Here is a 17,828-nt window from a genome sequence, read left to right as displayed (position 1 = left end):
CCTTTCTCCAGAGACTTTCATGGAGAGCTTTCTCTTGATAGCCTCTTCTCCAAGGAGGTGATTGCTCTCAAAGGCTGATTAATGCCATTCATTGGAACATTTAAGAAAATGGTGTCCATATATCATGCCAGGTGAGGAATATACTCAGAGCCACGTCATTCTAGGAGGTAGGGGCTGGATTAATTAAGACACTGCCTTTTCTGGCCTCCAGGTTTATGTCCTTTCCTCTGTACCACACTCCTCCAGACATTTCTTATTGAAATGAAGAAGTGTGCTTCAAATAGAGGCACTTGCTTCACACCCTTACTCCTTGCTCCAAGAAACCCTGTCTCTGTGTCTAGCTCATGCAGTGTTGATTGTTAAAAAATGCCAGGGGACACGAAAACCGAGTCTGAAATGTTTTATCTATAAAAACAAACTCGCATACAGATAAACAAGAGGACAATTAGTTTTTGTCTGGGTTGAAGCCAGAGGGGTATTTGTGTCATGGAAGTGGAAATCTGAAGAATTTAATAGGATTATTGTAGGGTGAGAAAGTCCATCTGAAGGGAGAAAAACAAACAAATAAAAACAAACACCAAAGCCGGAGAAGCAAAGCATGCCTATATAGGTTTCATTTTTTCAGATATGAAAAAAATGATAACAATTAAAAAATAATTTTTAAAAATCCAACTTAGGAGTAACCTAATGTATGAAATCATTTATTATGATCGGTGATGCTGTATGGTTAACAAAGTACCATTCACTTCGAACCACATACATAGTCTCATTTAATCCCAGCAGGATTGCAAAGGGCATATTGTTATTTCTGCTTTGGTGGTTAAAGGTATCAGAGCTAAGAGGGGATTAATAACTTAAGCAAAGTTACGAAAGTAGAAAATGGTGAAGGTGGAATTTTAGCCTCTTTCTTCTGAGTCCTTTTTTTTACATTTCTGACTCTCATGAAATGGCCTGGGGGTAGAGGTGGGATGTATAAACCTGGCTGATAGATAAGGTCTGATATTGTCAATGTGGACATCTGAGCATCACAAAGACCTATGTCAAAGTGATTTGTCCAAAAATCAAACACATTCAAAAGACAGAAAGATGCTGACCACCCAGTGTAATTCTAATAGAAATAGGTTGGCTGCTGCCTTAAAAGTTGGAATTAACACTCTCTGAAGTGCAGCTTCCCTCAAGCAGTGTCTGCAGATTCATATTTTCTAATATGTTTCCCTATTCCAGATGCCCCAGTCAAAGCTGGCTTCAATAAGGACATGCCAATCCATTGACTGCCTTAATTGATTGATTAATTAATATATTGGTGGCTCTCTGGCTTGGAGCTCCCAATTCAAGTTGGGAATTGATTTTAATCTTCACAGGTTAAAAACAAAAGCTATCAAATCCCTTCCAGGAGATGGTGATGAGACACAATCTTATTAAAGAGAAACTGACAATTTATCATCTCCCAGCAGCTCAAGGCTCAATTTTTGTGTGTGTGTGTATGAGTGTGTATTCTTGCCAGGATCTCAGTGTCTTGTTCAATATCTAATTTATTTGGAGTTTTATTGAGGGAGGGACATCTTCTGCAATTCTTGTCTCCAGTTTTCCAAGAGTAGTTAAACAAAAAGAGGAGTCCACAGCTAAAGATTTCAGGGCCATAGAGGATTTTTGTCTACTAAGGGACTATGCACCTGTTTTCTAACAAACTACTCCTTTGTTTGTGCTGACATCTTGATTTCAAAATCTTTCTTTTCCCCTGTGCTGAGAACTGAAGGGGTGTTTACAAGACTCATTTAATACCTTTCACAAATTAATTAAACTTCTTTGTAGCAATATAAATGGACCCTCTAGCCAATGGAAATGCTGACCTCATCTGGTTTGGTCAGGAGTTGGCCTGTTCCAGCATTTATTTTGGGACAGCTGTATTTCCAAGGAAGGGGCCACTGGGCATTGGACTGGGCACACAGGATAGGCTGGACCACCCTACTCCCTATTGCCTGGGCTCAGTGATTGATTCCTGCCAGGGCGCAAGATCTAAGGGTGGCCTATCAGAATCATCCTGGGGTTTGATATGGGAGCTCTGAGAGAGACTTGTTCTTCCCACCAGATTTGCTAATGTGGAAGGCTCAGAGCGATCTTTTGGGTTCCATCTTTCCAGGTATAAGGACGAAAGTGCTTAAGAGCACAGGAAGGGACGGCAGATCCATAAATGGTGAGATAGCCAGATCTGCAGTGAAATTCTGTATCTTCATCCATGTGAGTCAGAGGCTTCCTTCTTTAACTAAATTAGTTTAAATCATTTTCCTTCCATTTGTCATCAGGAGCTTTCACAAGTAGGCTTACTTCCTGCAATCCACTGAGAGTAAGAGATGTTAGGCTTGAGGATTGGTAAGGATTGGTAAGTGGCACAGCAGGCCAGCACCAGTACCAAATGATCAGTCACCTCCCTCACCACCTCACACCCAGGGTGAGTTGGAGAGCTTTGTGTTTTCCCATTATTCCCTTGACTTACTTTATAATCATACTTCATATTTTCTAATGCTTTCTAATTATAAAATTAATGCATGCACATTATAGATGTTACAGGGAAGCATAAAGAAGATGATAAATATACTCACAATCTTGCTACCTAGAGGAAACCAGTGTTAAAATGATGTGCTATTTTCTCCCCAGGCATAAGAAACCCAAATGCTCACTGAACGCATCTGGTGCCTTAATTAATAGACAAAATTGGCTAAAACCACTATTCTATGCCTTGCTTAGAGTTCAATGTCATGGAATTGAATGCAAAGTCTGTCCGACACAAGACAGGTGATCCTGCTCAAGTTATTTAAGCACTGTGAACCCTTTTCTAATCTATCCTTTGGAGTTAATCTGCTTCTAGATAGAAGAGTTTATATGAGAAACAAGAGAAAAGATCAACAAATATGCTAAAAATTATAAAGTGTGGTGCACTTAATAATAATAGTGATTTACAAATGTTTTCCTTTTGTTTCTAGTTCCAAAAAACCCCCTATGTGGAATCCCAGGACATAAAAGGGACAAAGAAGAATTTCTCTGGTTAACGTAGAACCACTCCCAGCCCCAGTGGCCTATGAAGTACCTTCAGGTAAACTCCATGACACAGAGGAGCTATTTAAAAACCTGGTCTGTGGATAAACAATAGTGCTTTAATTTAAGAAAGTGGCTAAGGAAACTCTATAGGCCTAGAAGTGGAGAGGGGAAAGTAGGCTAAATGAAGAAGGAAAAATCAACATGCTCTTGCTTATGAATCCTAAATTAGCAAGATCCCCACCCAGCACCCACCCTGTGGAGACTGGGCTGAGGAAGATGAGTTTTTCATTCCAGAGTTTCCTTGCCCATTGCTGGATGAAGTCTTTTTCATTTTATCCCCTCAACAGTACACATAGAAGGCTTTGGACAAAGCCTAAGGCCACCAACTCCATCCATGTACACACTTGAATACACGTTCCTGGGGGAGTCATTCAAACAATAGGTTTGTTTGAACTGGGTCTTGCTCCGTGCTAGGCTCTTTGCTGAATGCTGAGGATGGAGTGTTTGGCAAAACCGGCCACACCCATGTTCTCAGCCTCTTCTCTGGGGGCTTACTGACTATCGGGGGAGTTAGACATAAACCAAAAAATCCTGAAATTAATGTAAAATATCAGTTGCTTTAGGTGCTAGATGAACCCAGCCTGGGATATCAGAAGGGCTACAGCAAGGAAGTGACAGTGAAGCCATGATCTGAAGAGAACAAGCATCCCCACCCAAGGAAGGAGATCATAGCAAGATCCTATGGTGCACAGGGAGTTAGTTCCTTCCAAGAACTGATGAAAAACCAGTGTGTGTCCAAAAGGCAAGAGAAAGGAGACAGAGTCCAGGATAAGCAAGTTCTCAGGGGTCTTGCCAATAATTTTGCTGTTTATCCTAAGAGCCGTAGGTGGCTTAGGACTGTGGCACCTGCCTTTTTGAAGATGGTAGAATATTATTCCAGGGGAGGTGCTGTGGAAATGGAGGAAAGCAGATGCATATAGGAGTTATTTGGATAACAGAATAAAGAGGACTGGGTAGCATCTCTGCTACCAAGGTGTATTAATAGAAGTATTAGTTTCCTATTGCTGCTGCAACAAATTACCACAAATTTATGGCTTAAAACAATAAATAAGCAAACCTGACCCAGGTATAATTTATTAATATGCTTCTAGTAGCTGGAAGTCAGAAGTGAGTCTTATAGGGCTGAAAATCAAAGTGCTAATAGGATTGGTTCCTTCTAGAGGCCCCGGAAGGAACATCCATTGTTTGCCTTTTCTAGTTTGGAGTTGCTACTAACATTCCTTGGCTTGTGGCTACATCATTTCAATCTCTACTTCTGTCATCCCATGGCTATCTTTTCTTCTGTCATCAAATCTTCCTCTTCCTATCTCTCCCAAGGAATCTTTTAATTACATTGAAGAGCCATCCTGATATTCCAGAATAATCTCTGAATCTCATAATCTTTAATTTAATCCCATCTTCAGTGTTCCTTTGACCAGTCACATAATATTTACAGGTTCCTGGTGTGAAGAACTGGGCATCTTTGGAGGTCATTATTTAGCCTATGACATAAGGCAAGAAGGGAGAGGGATCATAGATGTTGCCTGGGATTCTGGTTTGCATATTGAATGGATGGTGCTGAGATGAGGTTGGGGTAACATGATGAACTCAGTTTTTATTATGCTGAATTTGGGGTACCTTGGAGCTATTCACGAGCAGCTGTTTGCAGGTAATTTGGGACTATAGATATGGACTCCAAAAGAATGCTCAGGACTAGAGATACAAGTTTTAGAATCACCTCAGTAAAGTGTAAATAATACTGTGGCATGGATAAGATTAGTCAAGGAATAAAAATAAAATAAGGGAGAGGAATGTCCAAGACCAAAACTGTCTTAAAGAAGTTAGAGGAGAATGGAGAAGGAATGGCAGATTTCAAGGAGGATCTACAGAAAGAAAGCCAGGCAAACTCTGGCTCAGGAGCCAATAAGGAGAAGAGTTCAAGGCGAAGGGAGTGGTCACTCTTTCCCCAATGTCTAGAGACTAAAGTAAGTTGAAAATGTCCATGAGATTGATTGCATGAGCTCCTATGGCAGAGTGCAGGGAGCAGAAACCAGGTTAAATTGGAGCAGGCAAGGGGTGGATGGATGGGAAGAATACAGAGAATAAATATACTCACTTTGCTGTATGAATATGTCCATTTTTCTCTTTATGCATTATGGAGTCATACTCATCTTTTGGGTCACACTTTAACCTTTGCTTATTCAGGAGAGCTGTCCTGACCACCTAACTCTCCCTTTTACAAGTTTGCCTAGCCCTATTTCTTTCTCCTCTGTATCTTTCATCAAAGGCTATGGACATGTATTTGTTTATGTCCTTATCTTATCAAAATCATTCTCTCCTACTGGAAATGGGGTCTGGGTCAGGTTTTGCTCATTACTGGGCTCCCAGAATGTAGGTCAGAGCTCGCACATAGTAGGTACACAACTGACTTTACTGAATGAATCAATGATCACATGAATGCGTAGTTGTAGGTAGAAGTGATAGAAGCATTTTTAACTTTGAGAACGCTTCTTGGGGGCCCACCTCTGAGCTATTTGCATGGCCTCTACTCAGCCTTGAAGCCAAGGAGATTTTGGTTTGACATTGCAAATCATTTTGTGGCTTATTATGCAAAGCACGTGACCTCTGTCTTCACTTGGCTATAGAGGCTGCTCTGTGGCTCTGGAGTTGGATAGCCCACCCCCCTGCCTTATTTGGTGAAGAATATTCTATAGAAAAGCCTTTGTGTATCCCCCATATAAAAATTTTAAAAATCAGGATCACTCCCTCTCTTTTTCCAGTGTGAAAGCAGGACTCTTAAGGTCACAGAGCTGTCCCGCCCTCGATTTCAAAATTATTTCTGTGTCATGTGATTTTTCACCATATTTCTCAGCCAGCTCACTACATTTAGGGGAATACAGCCTATCTTGCCTGCCCAGGCCACAGGTGAGAAACGCTTACTGCAATTAAAGTACATAGACTTTGAATTCAGACATCCTGAGCTTTGAATCCATACCCTTCTGTTTTCCATTTATGTGGCTCTGGCAAAATCCGACTGGCTGACTCTTGAAGTCTCAGTTTTCTCAGCAGCACAGTGGGGTGATTCCTTTTATCTAGATAATACCATCTACCTGAGCCTGATGCATTTTTCTCTCTCAGCAATTCTACCTTGTCAAGAGCTGGCAATCAGACATATAAAACAAGTGTTACCTATGAATTTTTCAGAAGTATAGGTTGGGAAAAACAAACAGAAACAAATGGGAGAGAGAAAGGAACTAGGAAGGAAGGCGAGGAACAGAGGCAGAGAGGCGGAGGGGACAGAAGAAGATTTGGCACATGGTTGCTGCTTAACAAATCTTATCCCTTGGTTGTGTTGGGTATAATTGTGTCCTTAGCACATTGTGGTTGGGCCCTTATAGCTTGAAGAATGATTTCCTAATTAGAGAAGGTGTCTTGGTGAGTGTTTGGTCCTGCTGATGTTGATGAGGGTTCAACATGTTTAAGCAGAGGCATGTGGGCCAGAAGGACCTGGGTTCCCTTCATGGGGGCTTCACCTTCCCTCTTCCTGTGGCTATTCCAGCTGGGCATCTGGCAAAAGAAAGCTAAACATCTCCCAGCACCCACACCTCTGAGATCACAGGGAAGATGGGCTGCCTGCTGGAAATCTGGAATAATTCTGGTGTATTAATTTGGGCCCCTGTAATTAAACAGTCATATGAATTAGCATTTCTGCTTGTATGCCTTCCTTTTTCATGTTAGAGTTGAAGCTCAAAGTAATTATTTATATTATTTCTCAATTTGTTTTGGTTTCTGTTTTCCCAAAGTGATACTTTTGCAAAATTCATATAGAGCACTTGCTTGGCGTGTCTGATTGTCGGCTCTTGAGAAGGCAGATTTGCTGGGTGAGCAAAATGCATCAGAGGGAGTCTGTGTTCTGGGCAGTCGGTGATTCAGGGAACCTGTTCCTTTTGAGGAATTTGCAAGGAGATTTGCAATCTCTGCGTGTAGTGTTAGTGGTTCTCGCATTATTTTACTGTGCATTTTGTTGTATATGTGGGACCATTTAAAAAGTTTTGTTGCACAATTATTCAGCTTGGTTTGGGCACCTTCACGATAAACTGTCATTTTTTTTTTTCTTTCTAGTATTGTGTTAAAATAATGAGTTCTTATCACGATGCAACCTAGAGAGTGTGCAGGAAAATGTAGTTTTAGGGCTTGGTTGGGCCGGGGGGGGGTGTGTGTGCTTCTTTTCGCCAGCTGTTCCCTTTCATGGTTGATGAGAATAATTCCTTGAGCATTGTGGGATGTGTCTAAGCAGCTACTGTCACTCAAGATGGGGCAGGCTGTGGCCCTTGTTTTGGAAGCATGTATTACCCCTTCTCCCATGAGAGACAAAGTCAAACTGATCAATGGGGCACCCCAAACACAAGGGCAGGTAGAAGATGGAACATGGTGCTGCATTCAAACCAAAGGATAGAGGCAAGAGAAGCTGCTAGGTAGGGAATAGAGAGAGGAAAGAGGGAAAACAAGGAAAAGATGAAAGGGAAGAAGGAAATGAGCATCTATGGGCTTCTTGGTGGCGGCTTCTCTTTCCAGTTGTAGTGATCTGGTAGTTTGTTATCAAGCCTATTCCAGTTGTCACACTCCAGCTGTCACACTCTACATGCACATAGAGCTTCAGGAAGGGTTGAAGACCCACCTAGGGCCATCTACTAGAAGGTATCACAGGCAGGACTTCAATTCTGGTAGGTCTCAGAGCTTCAATGTCTTCCTTGTCCCATGTAGCTGTTCCCAAGACTAATCAGCATGTGATTTGGAAAACAAAAGAATTCACAGCAATTCATGATTTGCTGACCATTCACTCTACATCAAGCTTTGTGCCGTGTGAGGGTGCAGAGTGCTCTGTGCAATGTGGGGAGAGCGTGGAGTTAGAGTCCACATGGTGCCGTCAGAAGCCTTTAGGATAAGAACAATGGTAGCTAACATTTGTCAAGCATGGGGTATGCGCCAGGCTTATTCAAAACGATCTATATTTACAATCTCATTTGATCTTCACGGCTATTACCAAATAAAAGTACCACTGTCTTCCCACTTAATAGGTGAAGAGACTGAGGGGCGGAATGGTAAATGAAGGAATGGATATGAGTTAGTGTTGTCATTCTGGGCCTGCAGAGACTGGGGTGTCGTGAGTGAACATGTGCTGATCCAGCTATAAGCCAGGCAGATGGAGCTGCATGACAAGCTCGGTGTCCCATGCCCACCAGACCCCCAGGTGTGCTCAGCAGGTGAAATGAAGCCCAGATAGGAAGCCAAGGGCTGTGGGTCCAGCAGCAGAGGGTTCAGTGGACCAGAAAGGAAAGAGTGAGCTTGGGAATCAGGTGAAACTAGGGTTTCAGATTTAAGTCCCACCATTTCTTCCATGCGTGACTCTGAGCAAGACACCTAACTTCCTTGAGCCCCTATTCCCTCTTCTGGCAGGTAGTGCAACAGGACTTGCCCTGCCCGGTTGTAATGAAGATGACAGTTTATATCTGCAAAGAGCCCAGGACAATGCTGAGTGCTTGGGGGATACACTATACTATTTGAAGAAGGATGAGATCAAAGAATTCTAGTGTGGAAACCAGGGCATGTTCCAAGGAGGAGATGGCATTTGCATGGGACCTTCAAAGGTGGATAGAGTCTCTCTGGTCAGGGATAGTGCAGGGTGGGCCTGCTCTTGGTGCCCTTTAAGGCAGGAAGAACCTCTTGGGAGACTTTATGAAGTTCTACGAAGCCTTGAGGAGATGAGAAGGCAAATGCCCATGGGGTCTCTACCATGGTTGGTGATTTTGTTAGAAATAATGACTGAGAACCTACTGGGGGCCAGATTCTGTGAATGCAGGTGGGTGCTTGTCTTATTCCCTACTTCCCTCTAAGAGGGTCTCAACATTAGATAAGTTGGATGGATTGCCTAGGTCCTGCCAAGTCATGCTGAGACCAAATGGCTAAGTGGACCCCAGGCCCTGACATTCCACTACACCTCCATCTTGCAGCTGGACCACTGGAAATGAGACCTCAGAGCTTGTCTGCATTGCCAGACTCCTGGCCCTGCTCCATAGAAAGGGGACTTGGCTGGCACGCCAAGCTGTCTTCCGATGAAGACATATTGTGGCTTAGAGGGGCCACACTTTTCAACAGGACACTTCCAGCATGAACATTTCAAATTCTAATCGTGGAAATAATTTGGAAGAAGGAGATGAAGGTTATCATTTATTTAGGGGCTTTATCAACAGAGGGCCTCTCTGGCTTTAATAAATGAAATGTGTTGCATAGAGTGGGATCACTCAGGCGTGAGGTCCCCGTGTCTGCCCACGAAGGGCTTTGAATAATTTACATCCTGGAAGGATATTTTATGACACTGCTTATAATCTTCTTATTGGTTCAAAATCAACATTTACAGTCGATGTCTTTGAACTGATGCAGCTGATAAGCTTATCTCTTTATTATGTGACACGAATCAAGCTTGCCTGGAAAGGGGGGTTTCATTGAAATTGATTCCTCTTTGATTATCAATATTTTATTCTCCAAAAACAGCCAATAAATAATAGAGGTCACTTATGAATATTTTATTTTAATTAATATATTAGTAGAGAGAACTCTTTTAATTTGAAAGGGCATGAGAAAGAGGCTTTGGGGTTTTGCAAAGGTGCTTTCTTGGGCAGCTCCATCTCTGATTAAACCTGCCCCCAGAGATGTGCCTCCTATTATCAGTCTCTGCTTTTCAACAGAGGCCTGGAAATCGGTCATTGGACTGCAGGGGTTTAAGAGGTGGCTACAGCCAAGATGAGAACAACCGTTGCATCAAGTCCTAGCAAAATATGAAAAGAATGTTTTGTTCTCACCAGATTTTTAGTGTTTGGGGCCTGCAGAGAAAAAAAGGCATGGAGAGGACTAAATGATATCCCCTAACAGTCCAGAGGGCTGTGGGTCTGGGCACACCCATCTAGCACCCACGAGGCGATTGCAGCCCATGTGCACTTGAAGGCAGAGCCTGGGTCAAAGGAAGGAGCTGGCATATAGGGTTCAGTATTGATGCTCAAACATTAGCGCTGTGTGACACTGGGAAAATGCATTTATTCTTATGAGCCTCTCTTTTCTCATCTATAAACTGGGTTAACAGATGTTCATCTCACATAATTTTATTCAGAAATATGGCAATTTATGTCAACAACACTGTACCATTCTGAAAGGAATGCCTAATCCCCCAGATAGCCAGTAAGCCCCAAAGAAGAGGGAGTGAACATGGGTGTGGCTGGTTTTGCCAACCACTCCATCCTCAGCATCTAGCAAAAGGAAGAGGAAGGAGTTAGAATCCTGCAACCCCCTTTAAGGGCATAACCCCAATGATCTATGCTCCCTCAAGCCCCTGCCACTCAAAGTGATGAAATTAAATTTTTATCATTTCCCACTAGTGTCACCTTGGGGACAAAGCCTTGAATACAGGAGCCTTTGAGGGGGCATTCAAGATCCAAAGTATAGCAGGAACTAAAACATCTGAACATCATAGTTTTTTAATGCCATTAAACCAACAAGCCAGGGCAGGTGGGTTGGGGACTGTTGCACCTCGAGGAGAGTGGGCAGAGAGGGAGTGTCTGTGGCTGGGGTGATTGACTGGGGCAACGAACTCTTAATTCTCCCTTTACCAAAATCTTAGCTATTGTTTCTTGTATCCAATAAAAACAAGATTATCAAAGACTCGATCTTCCCCAAAATGAAGGCTTGGCTTGCCTCCAAGGTAGAGAAGGTAAGGAAGAATGTAGGATGTGCAGTGGAAGATGAACTCTGATTGCAAACTGAAGCCCGATGATCAGAGGACTCAGGGGAGAAGATGATCAAACTAACATTACTCTATAATCTTCAGTAGCCAGGGGACTTTATACATTCTATGTATTGGGGACATAATTTATTTTTTAACTACGATAAGCATGGGTGCCCCCTGCTTTCTGTCTTGGGAGGCTGATATTTCTGGAACATCATCTCACCCCTTGATGTCTGGCTTCTATGGATTTTGGTCAATGTTGAGTACCTACAAGAGGACAGAGGGAGAGCAAGGGTCTGAGGGGAGAAGGTGCTGGGATATTTATCCCCCATGCTCCTTTCCTGTGGGTGGCCATGAGCTTGATATTGATAGCTATCGCTATCAACATCAAGTTACACACCTTTACTACACAGCCCTCTCTGGTTCTTCTTCTGGGTTCTAGTAATTACCCAGTTATTACAGGCTGCAGTGGAGATGGCTGCCCTTTTCATAAGCTCAATGAGGAGTGGAGAGAAAGGAATGGGTGAGATTCCTTGTAAAGATCGGGACCCAGCCCTCATCCCCTGTAGCCTTCCTTGTGAGAGAGTGGCTTTCTGGGCTTGAATTTCCCCCTCCAGTTGTCTGTGGGTTTGTTGGTATGGCCTGGCCCCTCCTTAGCAAATCCATAATTCATTACAAGGTTTAGGGTTTTAGAAGCACATTGGGATTTTGATATGCAGGTTTATATAGGGAATCTGGGAACAGGAGTATAAATTAGGAATTGATGCTACAGGATCACACATAATCCCACTGCCCCAGATGTGCTTGCAGAGTCTTTTTGCTATTCACTCGGCAGGGATTGGCTTCCCCCTACCCTGTGCTGACCAGAGGGCCAAATAGGAGGGCCAGGAGGCAAAGACTCAAACAGGCTCCTCAGGCTGTACTTGACGGGTGTTTGCTTCACGTAATTAAGGAGAGTGGATGGCGAGAGCTTTTTTCTCACTTTCTAATCAAACACGATACATGAGATATGCCACCTTTGAAACCCTTCGGTATCCTGGTGCTCAGTTGGCTCAAGGATGTGCATGGATTAGAGTGATAGAGAAAATGCCAGCTCCAGCTGGGGTCATGCTGGCTGTCTGAGATGGAGAAGCAGCTCTGTTCCTGTAGGTATCCCAGTTGGGAATTTGGGCAAGGATAGAAATAGCCACTGGGCATAGCCCATGGGTATGATGACCAGGCAGATGGTCTGAACCACCAATCTGTCTCATTTACTTTCATTTTCATTAAGCACCTATTGGGAGCCAGGTCCTGCTCTGCCCCAGGAATTTAAAGATGCCTATGACATAGCTTTGAAGGACTCCAGTTTAGGTGGAGAGATCAAGAGGGACACAGACCAGAGAGTTCAGTGGATAATACACTGTCAAGAAAGAGGGGGAGAAATCAGGTCTGTGAGAACAGTAGTCTCTGAGCCCCATGAAGACACAGACTAGGTGTGAAATTTAATTTCATCACACCATTTGGGCGAATTAAGTTCACTAGATATTTACAGAATGGATGAACAAGATGATGAATGAATGGATGAAGGAGAAGCAGCAGGAATGGCGAGGGACTGTGGAGGAAGACTCTGCGGAGGGCCAGGTGTGAACTGAGTCCTGAAGTCCATGCGAGTGTTGGGGAGGGAGGAGGATCCTTCCAGAGAGAGGAGGCTGCAGAAGGGATGCATTTGATGCAGATGTCATCAGGGACCCCTGATGGGGCTCCAGCCACCAGTTTCAGGTGGCGATCTTTGGGGCATAATTGGATCCGATCTGGAACTCACGTGGAGCTGTCTGACTTCCAAAATGCTGATGATTGCCTATTATTGTGATGCTATTTCATACCTACTCAAACTCCTGGATTTTTTTCCCCTAAAGTAATAATTTTATGTTGCCCAACCTGTTATTTCAGAAGCTTGGCACACTTGATCTTGGGGGAGAAGTGGGCTGACGGATCAGATGAGGCTTATTTTGGTTTTTAACAAGCCATGTTTTTTTAAAAATACTATAAAAGGGATTAAGATGTAAGCATGTCTTTCTTAACCCGGCAGCCCAGTGCCTGCTGGGCCGTCCTCACCCGCTCCCTGGGGAACATGGGACAAATCACCCCAGAGCCCTCAACCTCAGCTTCTTTATCTCTAGAGTGGAAATTCACCAGATTAATAGGATAACCCTGTTCAATCTTGTCCCTACAAAGTGCCCCTAAATCAGGGGAGGGTGAACTGAGTGCTTTCAAGCCTGACAATGCAAAGCACAACATGATTCTGAAGTCTGCTGTTTTTTCTTAAAAATCACAAGCTTTTCTTTTGTATTTCATTGTATCTATTTATTTATTTATGTTCTGCTTGTGTTTTCTTGTCATTTTTGCTGTGTGGTCTATGTTCTTATCAAGATGATTTATTTGATCTTCATTGTCTGATGTCCTATCTTCTAAGTGGTCTACTCTGTTGGTGATGCTTTCATTTGAGTTTTTAATTTGGTTTATTATTTCTTTCATTTCAAGGATTTCTGTTTGGTTTTTTAGTATAACTTCTATTTCCCTGTTGAGGTGATCTTTTGCTTCTTGGATTTGTTTATGTAGCTCATTGTCGAAGTGATCTTTCACTGCCTATATTTGTTCTCTTATGTCTTCTTTGAGATCCCAAAACATTTTAACCATGTATATTGTGAAATCCTTCTCTGTAATTTTTCTGCTGAAGCTGTCAATTCTTCTCATGATGTGCTGTCTTGATTTGTTTGTGGTACTTTCTTCCCTTGTCTTTTCATGTGTCTTCCTATCCAACTCTTTGGATCTGGTGTGTTATTGTTTTTACCTCATAGATTTTTAGTGTTCTTGTAGGGTTCCAAGATCTCTCCTTTGTTGGGATGGATAATGTTAACAGTTCCCTATATCAAAAATACATCAACTATGAACAAATTGTTGTTATTAAGACATTTACAGTTTAGTCTTATGTCCATAAATGTTGGATTCAATTATTATTTAAAATATCATCAGTAGTTTCATAAAAAGGTTTATAGTTTCTGGCAGTAGTCAATAAACTGGGGTCAGGTGTAGGATGATACATTGAGGGAAGAAGATGTGAGGATATATAGTTAATATATCTTAAGAAATGTGAAGGAGAAATCTAGTAAAGTGGGTTAGTAGCAGGAGAACAGATAGGAGGTAATTTGGGGTAAACAATTACCAGTGAAGACAGTAGAGTACATAAAACAAACACACATGTTTTTAGAAAAATACAGGATGTTAAAATAGTAAATTTGGAGGGTGAAGAAAAAGAAAGAGAAAAAAGGGAAAGAAGGAAAGAAAAAAGAGAAGAAAAAAGAAAAAAAAGAAAAAAATGGAAAAAAAAATAGAAAAAAAGGGCTTATACAATTCCTCTATATTATATTATTCAGGTGACTCAGTCCTCAAAGTCCTATTTCATGCAAAGTTCTTGGTTTTACATATGTTGGGGATGTGAGGGCCAGAGGATATAGAAGGGTATAAGAGAAAGAAGAGAGAGAGAAAAAAAAAAAGGACTCTTAGAGATTCGTTTCTTTCTCTTCTTATCCAGTAGAGGTCTCTGCCCTCAGGAGGGTGCAGGTAACCAGGGTGTGCAGACTGGACCTGGTGTGGAAGCAGGGAGTGCCACCCACCAGTCCCAGCTGGGAAATAGCGCCTCACAGATCTTTTTTTGTGACCACCCTTCTGACTTGAGCCCCTGGTATCCTCTTCCTCTTTTGCCTGGAGGTTTCCCAAATCCTGATCTCTCTGTTATGCTCCAGACTTTAGTCCCCTCTCTTATTTATCAGGTCCCAACTGCGGGACCTCTCACCTCCAGGTTCACACCAGGCGGGAGGCACCCCGTTCGCACTGCACTCCTGTCCAGCTGAGAGCTGATCTTGTGTTGGCTGGCCACTGTGCCGAGTTAACACTGTTGGGGAGGGCGGGGAATTGGAAACCAGGTACCTGCTCAAATGGTGATCCGATCTGATGACCACGCCCACCACAAAATGGTGAGGAATGTTTTCCAAGATGGAGTCCGTCTGCTTTGAGCACCAGAGTGTCTGGTAGGTGGGGGAAGCTGGGCGATGGCCTTGTGTTGTGGGTAGGTAGCAGCCGAGTGACCTGCGTGGGAGCGGCGCAGTCTGGAGTTCTGCAGAGGTGCTGGGAGGTGTTTCTGCTGAGCCGCTTGTGAGCCGGGCGTGGGCTACAACTGCAGGCTTTGGGTCCTGAGTCCGGAGACTCTGATTTCTGCACCGGTGGTCGCAGTGCTGGTGATTTCTGTGACAATCCACTGGCCCCTGGAGATCCGATCTGGGAACTGCCCCTAATATGGTGACAACGTTGAGCCAAGATGGCGTTGGTCTGCTCTCAGCGCCCAGGTGTCTGGTGAGGTTGGGGAGCCTGGCGAATGGCGTTGTGCTGTGGGTAGGTAGCAGCTGAGTGACCTGTGTGGGAGTGAAGCGAAGTCTTGGCGGCCTGCAGATGTGCTGATAGGTGATTCTGCTAAGGCACTCGGAGAGTCTTGCTTGGACTGGAACTTCGGGCTTTGGGTCCTGCTTGAACACCAAGGCCCGGAGCCCGGCCCGGAGCCCTGCCCGGGGTCATAGCGCTGGCGATTTCTGCAGAGAGAAGCTGTATAGGGTCCTCTAACACTCTCAGAGATGCTGTATTCCGAATAGGTGAGATCTGGATCACAGAGCAACACAGAATGCTGCCTCTCTCTGGTCTGCCATCTTGAAACCCCCGGCAATTTTAGCTTTGAATATTTTGTTCCTCATGGATTTGGGGAACACTTATTTGGAACTTTTTTTTTTTTTTTAACTAGAGATTGAACTCAGGGACACTCAACCATCAAGCCACATCCCTAGCCCTATTTTATATTTTATTTAGAGACAGGGTCTCATTGAGTTGCTAAGCACCTCACTATTGCTGAGGCTGGCTTTGAACCTGTGATCCTCAGCCTCCCGAGCCGCAGGATTACAGGTATGTGCCACTGCGGTTGGCTCAGTTAGAGTTATTTTAAATAAAAAAATACTGCATTCAAGTATGATTTACCTTGTTATTGAGTCTTTGCATCCCTTAATTTTTTTCTGACTGGGAAACCTCACTTTGCCCTTGGTGTGCTTGGCCCTTTTCCCTCCCTAGCCCCAGGAGGTTGAGGCATTTTCCTCCTCTGGCCTCGTACAACAAAGCACAGCACATTTCTGGGTTCTCGCAAGTGAGTGGGCTTCTTCAGTCAAGGGGCCTCAGACTTCAGACCTGCCTGCACAGCCTCCCGACACAGGACCAGGTGCGCAGGGCTCTCTGTAAACCCAGGGGCCTGGCTCGCTCTTCTCTCTCCCAGACCATGAACTCAACCTTGCCGTTTTGGGAAACCCCTTCGGCCCTCTGGTTCTCCACTTCTCCATCAGCAGAACAGGGGAGGGCACAGGCGATCTTTACCCTCTCCAGGTTCAACATTCTGTGATTCCCTGTGGCGGCCCTCCCTGGGTAGTGGGGGTGGAGGTGAAAGAGATGCACCCCAACCCCAGACCTTCTTGTAAGTCACAGGCTGAGAGAAGATTAGTGTGCAAAATGGTTGGTGTTGACAACAGAAGTGCTGAAGCCAGGCTCCCAGGGAGAGGTGGGGGCGTGCTCATTGGTCTCTGAACTCTGAGAGCACCTGGGGCTCCTGCTGGTGCTGGGTGTTGTAGGAGTGGAGAGTGGGAGAGAGGGCTGGTGGGTGGGGTCACATGTATGGACTAAGGTTTAGCATCCAGAAGCAGAGAATGACAGGCCAGATGATGGACCGAAAGTCAGCACAGAGATGTCCCTGAGGCTGATCTGGGTAGGTTCCTTGGAAAAAGCAGGCCTTGACAGAGGTGCTTCAGATGATGGCAAACATTAAAAACAAGGAGGGACTGGGTCATGGTTCCAAGAGGATAGATGGTAGCTCCAGAGGGGAATAGAGGAGAGGTCAACTAGTGGACTCTTTATGACTTGGGGAGATTGAAGGAGAATCGGTGAGGGGTAGTGGAGCACTTTGGGGCTAGCAACACTGGGGCGCCATTGTCAGTCCGAGGACTGAACAGCAAAGGGAGGGAGGGTGGCCAGGACCCAGAGGAAGCTGCCCTGATAGCAGAGGGCTTCTGGCAGATGATGTCCAACCATGGACAATCTGTAACCAGAGCGGTGAGCCGTGCAGTGGAGGCTTCAACCTTGCTCTCCTCCACCCTGACCTCTCATCAGGGCCTTCTGTGGAAAGGACCCAAGACAGCTCTAGGTAAAGAGCGCTCCTGAGGTGGGTCACACAGACTAGCATTCCAGAGCCCAGAGCAAGCTGGAGAGCAGCTGTGTAGGGGCACGTGAGCAGGGTTAGCAAGTGTGGCTATGCAGACATGTATGTGGTTAAAGAGGAAGGGAGAGGGGCCTCCCTCCAGTTACTCAGCTTCCAACACAAGAACTCACTGACTCCTCCTATTGCATGGCCAGGTAGCCATTATTGCTTGAAATCTGCAGGAGAGGAAACTGGGGCTAGAGAGATTGACAACTGGTTCAGTCAACCATGTTGGCCAGGTGCAGTCTGAGGCTGTTTTTAGCCAGCAGAGGCTTGGACCCTCCCCCCTGGGACCCATGCAGGGTGACTCTTTCTTGTGCTGCTATCTCAAGTCCCCAGCTTAATAAGAAGTACCTCCTTGATGAGTTCTGTGTGTGTGTGTGTGTGTGTGTGTGTGTGTGTGTGTATGTGTGTGTGTGGCGGTACATTTCCCTAATGACAGGGCTCAAGGCAGGGCCAGGTAGATGGAGGACATCTGTACACATGACCAAGGGCCCCATCAGCAGCAGGAGTTGTGAACTGTTCTTTGAGGATGACCAGACCATAATGGGCCCTGAAACCCCCAAGAAGGGGAGACTGGAGAGATTGAGGGCCAGGTAGTGCATGGCCTCAGACTTCAGACCAGTACGCACAACTTTAGCCATGCTCACATGGACA

The sequence above is a fragment of the Callospermophilus lateralis genome, chromosome 18 (genome assembly GCF_048772815.1).
Source record: "Callospermophilus lateralis isolate mCalLat2 chromosome 18, mCalLat2.hap1, whole genome shotgun sequence".
NCBI lineage: Eukaryota > Metazoa > Chordata > Mammalia > Rodentia > Sciuridae > Callospermophilus > Callospermophilus lateralis.
Note: the sequence above shows the minus strand (reverse complement) of the source record.